Source organism: Dama dama, chromosome 25 (genome assembly GCF_033118175.1).
Source record: "Dama dama isolate Ldn47 chromosome 25, ASM3311817v1, whole genome shotgun sequence".
NCBI lineage: Eukaryota > Metazoa > Chordata > Mammalia > Artiodactyla > Cervidae > Dama > Dama dama.
In genome coordinates this window covers 47,404,740-47,411,011 of record NC_083705.1, presented here as the reverse complement: position 1 = coordinate 47,411,011, position 6,272 = coordinate 47,404,740, and positions in this window count along the sequence as shown.

Genomic DNA, 6,272 nt, shown 5'->3' with positions numbered 1-6,272 from the left:
GCCTTTGACAGATTTGTAATTAACTTCTTATCTGATCTTGGGAAATTAATTTGGCATTTGAACCAAAACTTTGTATTCACAAATTATAACACCAAAATGTCTGATTCATTTCACAACTATACTTGACTTTTATTTCTTTAAAATCATAGTGCCTGAGTTTGGATTTTTTCCCTCAGTTTTTAAAAAAATTCATATTACAAAGAATTATTTTAAATTGTTTTCATAATGTAGTTCAAAGACCAGCTATGATTTATCTAGATTTTTTTCCAGTCCCCTTTTTACAGTGGAAGCAACAAATAGCTTTTCTTGCAATACTTGGAAATACTACAAAATGTAAGATATAAAAGTATAATAAAGACATAGGTAAGCAGGACTGGGAATCAAAAGATTACTCTTTGTAACTGACACCTTCTTAACTTAGTCCTCAGATTTCAGTGGAAGTATTAGGGGACCACTCTTATCTCAGGTGGCGCTAGTAGTAAAGAACCTGCCAGCCAATGCAGGAGACATAGAGACATGGATCAGGACATCCCCTGGAGGAGGACATGGCAACCCACTCCAGTATTCTTGCCTCAAGAATCCCATGGACAGAGGAGCCTGATGACAGTCCATAGGGTCACAAAGAGTCGGACACTACTGAAGCAACTTGGCATGCATCCCAGCAAAGCTCTTGTGCCTGTGGTTTATTTTCCTTCTCTTTCCCAGAGAGCAGACTTCTATTTATTGTACCCCTCTGGTCTCTTCTGGCATATAATGAAGAATCGACAGAATCCAGTTTCTGGAATTTCCTGGGCAGTCCAATGGATAAGACCCCGTGTTTCCACTGCATGGGGCACAGGTTCGACCCCTGGTCAGGGAACGAAGATCCACATGCCACACAGCATGGCCTAAAAAGAAGTGATAGAACCTAATTGTTTAGACTGTATCAAGAGTTACATGATCTTGGTAATAAAATATACAGACAGGAACAATGTAAGAACAATGACATCTGCAAAGACAGATTTTGTGGTGTAAAAATCACAAAATTAGGTACAAAAATAAAGTAGGTGCCAAAATGTGTAAAGTATGTACCAAAACCAAAATGAAGCCAAAATCTGTAGACACATGAAGTCTGTACTGCGCGGGCGGGTTAGGACAGTCTAGACAAGTGAAAGGTTGAAGGACCTGGGATGGCAAGCTGAGGTCACACCCGAGCCCCTGGTGACCTGTGCCCACTGCATCCACGTGCTTCACTGATCTTTACTACATCCCCACACACCTGCGCTGTGACTGCTGGACGGTGCTTCTTGAGTTGTACTGGGCACAGGCATCTCCAGGAGATGCCGTGAAAATGTGCACTTACGTTGTAGGTCTGGGTCCTGGGATCCTGTGTCTAACAAGTTCCTAGTTGATGCTGAGAAGCACACTCTGAAAATCAAATTGTAGTAGAAGGCCTGAAAGGAAACCAGGCTCTTGTACTGTGGACCCTCAGCTGATTCCCACTGTGCCAGGCAACCACATAGCCATACCTGTGTAGGCTTCCGTTCCTGTGTCCAAATACGTTACTCTCTGTCACTTTAGAACCTTCTTTCAACTTTTTCAGAAGATGTGGATTTTAATTCACCCCCTTTCATGTCTTCCCTCCATCCTAATATATATCAACTTTTTGTTAAAGGCATAGTAGGTGTTACTGGGCTTCCCAGGTGGCTCAGTGGTAAAGAATCCACCTGCCAGTACAGAAGACGTGGGTTCGATCCCTGGGTTGGGAAGATCTCCTGGAAAAGGGAACGACAACCCACTCCAGTATCCTTGCCTGGAGAATCCCATGGACAGAGCTATAGAGCATGGGGTCACAAAGAGTCAGGACACAACTCAGCAACCAGACAATAGCAACAACAGGGTGTTATTGTTACTAGGTTCACAAATATGCTCTAATCATATTCTATGATTACATTTTCCTAGTACAGCTTTTCTTCATGGACTTGATAGTTTTCTCTTTCTTTTAAAATGTTTTCCTTGAGTATCTGACTTGAACAGTTCTTTTCTGTACCTTTCATTACACTTTTCCCAAAAGTCAATTTTCCTCCAAACTTTATTGAGGTATTATTGGCATACATATATGTCAATAATGTAGTAAGTTATGCACAATGTGATGATTTGGTACACATAAATATTGCAAAATGGTTTACTGCAGTAAGGTTAGTTTACATCTCCATACCCTCTACTACCATTTTCCAAGACAAGTTTCTTTTAGAAGCTTCCAGCGTTCTGCTGCAACGTGGGCTCATGGCAGTCCTCACCTGGATCAGCAGCTCCCATCTCCACTCCACATTTGATCTCTTCCCTGAATTTCATATCTTCCTTTTACCTGGGTCACAGCTTCATGTCGGTGGGCAGGATTTTCCAGCTGCTTTTCAAAGAAGGATGTGTGGAGTTGGGTATAGAATCTTGGTTGAAAATAAATTATTTTTCTAAGGCTTTAGAAGACATTGCTTTCATTTTCTTCTGCCTTCTAGTATTTCTCTGAAGAATCCATTCTTATTCCCTGTCCTTTCTGGGTTACCTGTCACTTTTTTTCTCTGAAAAGTTTAGATCTCTTTTTCTTTAGCCTTATTGTTCTGAAATTACATGATGATGGTGTAGGTCTTTTACCTTCCATCCTGGTGAGCAGCCTTTTCATTCTGGAAATTGGTGCCCTGCAGTTCTGAGAAAGGCTTTTTGTGTTGTCTTTGATGACTTTCTTCCTTATCTTGGTCCTAATGAGCCTTCTATTATTAAATACGTGTTCTACTTTAGGGGAGATTTCCTTAACTTTTCTTTCTATAATTTCAAGTGTGTGTGTGTGTGTGTGTGTACAGACTGGAGAACTTTACTGAATTACAATCTGATGGGCAGTTTATTTTTCCTTCTGTTCTTCGTGCTTAATTTCTATCATTTAGAACTAATTTCTATCATTTAGTTGTTTTACATTCGAGTTCTCCTTAACTTTATCTTCCCATTCATTCTATTGATTAAAAAAAGTTTCAACTGCCACTTTTTTTAAGTTTTCAGGATTATTCTCTGTTCTGAGCCTGTTCCTTTTATAATAACATTCTGTAGGGGTTGTTAAGTTTCTTTAGAGAAGTTTCTTCCAATCTCCCTGCAACTTAAGCCTGCTGGCGTTGCATGCAGGAAGGGGCTTGGCAGAGGAAGTCTTATTCAGGATGCTGACTGTAACTTACTCTCCCAATATCCAAGCCCACTTCATCTTTGTCCTCCTCAGACCCTGGTGTCTCAGAAGGCTGCAGGCTCTCTGAGAATAAACCAAACATTCTTCTGGGAGGGGCAGCATGGAGCAACCACCTGACTGCACAAGGTAGGGCTGCAGACAGAGGTTTAACTACTCTCCATGCAGACTTCAAATAAAGCCCTTGTATTTAGTCCCCTTTCTTCCATTGTACCAAACGCCTCTAATTCCTGAAAGTTCCTGGCTTCTTCAAGGCAAATAGTCTTGCTCTTTCTAGTCTGTACAAGCATTTTAATTTGACCTTCCTTTTCTCTGCTGCATCATAAGCCAGTGCCCCATTTACCTTCTTTTAGTTGGATACAATTTAGTGACTAAACCACAACCACCACAAAACGGTTCAACTCTTGGTGGGTACCAAGCCAATAGACACAACCAAGCCACTGATCAGGAGAAGGAAGGATTAATTACTTGCAGCAGGTAAAGAGAATCCCCGTGATCTCCTCCAAAGCAGTATGTCCCCAAAGAGCAAAATTGGGGATATTTTAAGTTAAGGTCATATGCATATTCATGAAGGTGTTTGAGCAGAGGTGAATTCACCGTAAAAATGGGGCAAAGCTTGACAGATCCTAAGCTTTCCTTGAAGTCAAGAAGGTCGATAAAGTCAACATCAACATCCCTTAGGCTCCAGTTGATCTGGTGGTTGAGCACTAAAGATGGGGGGAAGGGTTTAAATTCTGCAAAACAGTTCAATAAAGTGCTTCAGACTAATCTTTACCACTGAAACAGAACTGGGATTTTTTACAACTGATTTGTTCATCTTTAGATAGTTTCCTTAAGGGGTATCCCAGAGTGAAAAAGCTGGTTTAAACCTCAACATTCAAAAAAAGAAGATTATGGCATCCGGTCCCATCACTTCATGGCAAATTGATGGGAAAACAATGGAAACAGTGACAGACTTTATTTTCTTGGGCTCCAAAATCACTGCAGCTGGAGACTACAGCCACAAAATTAAAAGACGCTTCCTCCTTGGAAGAAAAGCTATGACAAACCTAGACAGCATATTAAAAAGCAGAGACATTATTTTGCCAACAAAGGTCCGTGTAGTCAAATCTATGATTTTTCCAGCAGTCATGTGTGGGTGTGAGAGTTGGACCATAAAGAGAGTTGGACCATAAAGAAAGTTGAACACCGAAGAATTGATGCTTTAGAACTGTGGTGTTGGAAAAGACGCTTGGGAGCCCCTTGGACTGCAAGGAGGTCAAACCAGTCAGTCCTAAAGGAAATCAATCCTGGATATTCATTAGAAGGACTGAAGCTGAAGCGCCAATACTTTGGCCACCTGATGCAAAGAGCTGATTCATTATAAATGACCCTGATGCTGGGAAAGACTGAAGGCAGGAGAATGGGACAACAGATGGTTGGATGGCATCACCGACTCAGTGGGCATGAGTTTCATTACGCTGCAGTCCATTGGGTTACAAAGAGTTGAACACAGCTGAGCAACTGAACAACAGGTGGTGCTAGTGGTAAAGAATCTGCCTGCCAATGCAGGAGACGCAAGAGACTCAGGTTCGATCTCTGGCTTGGAAAGATCCCCTGGAGGAGGGTACAGCAACCCACTCCAGTATTCTGGCCTGAATAATGCCATGGACAGAGAAGCCTAGCGGGCTATAGTCCATAGGGTTGCAAAGAGTTGGATATGACTGAAGCAACTTAGCATGAATGCAGCCTTCTACAACAAATCTTTTATTTTGGAATTTTGAAGCTTTTTAGGGCTTCTGCCTACCAATTAAAATAGGTACATTAGTTTAAAATGAGGGCTCTAAAATTTTAACAATTCAGATGTTTCTCCAATTCAAAGGATCCATGGAGTTAGCCCTACAAATATTTTCCCCTGCTAATCTAAATTTAGAGAAGATGAAAACACCACTGTTGCTTCCAGTAGATCCTGCAGGCACATATCCAGAAGACTGATGGCTCTAACTGCCAGCTGAAAATTGTTCTGGAGTGTCACAACCCCAACGTGGCCATTTCAGGCCTGATCTTTACTTTCCAAATAAGTACTTGCAAGCATACTTAAACCCAGCTGGTGCTCCCATAGGTGACTGTTGCAAGGGAGCTGTTTGGTCTTTGAGGCACAATTTCCCAGGATTACTTTCATAACCTGACTCTCCTGGTAGTGCAGCTGGTAAAGAATCCCCCTGCAATGCAGAAGACCTGCAGGTTCTATTCCTGGGTCTGGAAGATCTGCTGAAGAAGGAATAGGCTACCCACACCAGTAATTTTTGGGCTTCCTTGGTGGTTCAGCTGGTAAAGAATCTGCTTGCAATGCAGGAGGCCTGGGTTTGATCTCTGGGTTGGGAAGATCTGGAGAAGGGAAAGGCTGGTATTCTGAATACCAGAATACCCACCCTGGTATTCTGGCTGGAGAATTCCATGAACTATATAGTCTGTGGGGTGGCAAAGAGTTGGAAAACACTGGGAAACTTTCTCTTTCATAGCCTAATTCAGATATGAGATATGATCTCAGCAACTTTCTGAGCCCAGTGTGGAGGACCACATGTCTGCTATCTCTGAGTCTAGCTCCCCAAGGAGTTACCCTTGGGTCAGTTCAACTTCTTTTATGTGGCTTGGTTTCTCCCAATGACAGACAGTCCAAAACTGTCACAGGTGCTCAGAGGCTACCACCAGGTGGTCAGTCTCCATCATGACCCTGGAGCAATACTGACTTAATGGTGGTGGTAGGGCTTTCCCTATGGGACCTCTGCATGTTACCAGAGCTGATCCTCAGACACTCTCGCAAGGTTCTCAGTTGCCTGAGGAAGCCTTGTGACCAAAAGGAGCAAAATATCCCTTTATTCACCAGAGCTGCATAATTCAGTCTCATTTCACTAGCAAAAGTTTTGTTCAGACTACATATCAACTCAGTTTTTTCCAATTCAAGCCAAATTTAACAAAATCCAGCCATCTATGATTCCCTGACTCTCTTGCACAGACCCCCGGGCCCTGCCTAGGAAAAGCACCTGTGCACCTTAAGACTCCATGTCTTAAGTGAAAACCAGCTTGA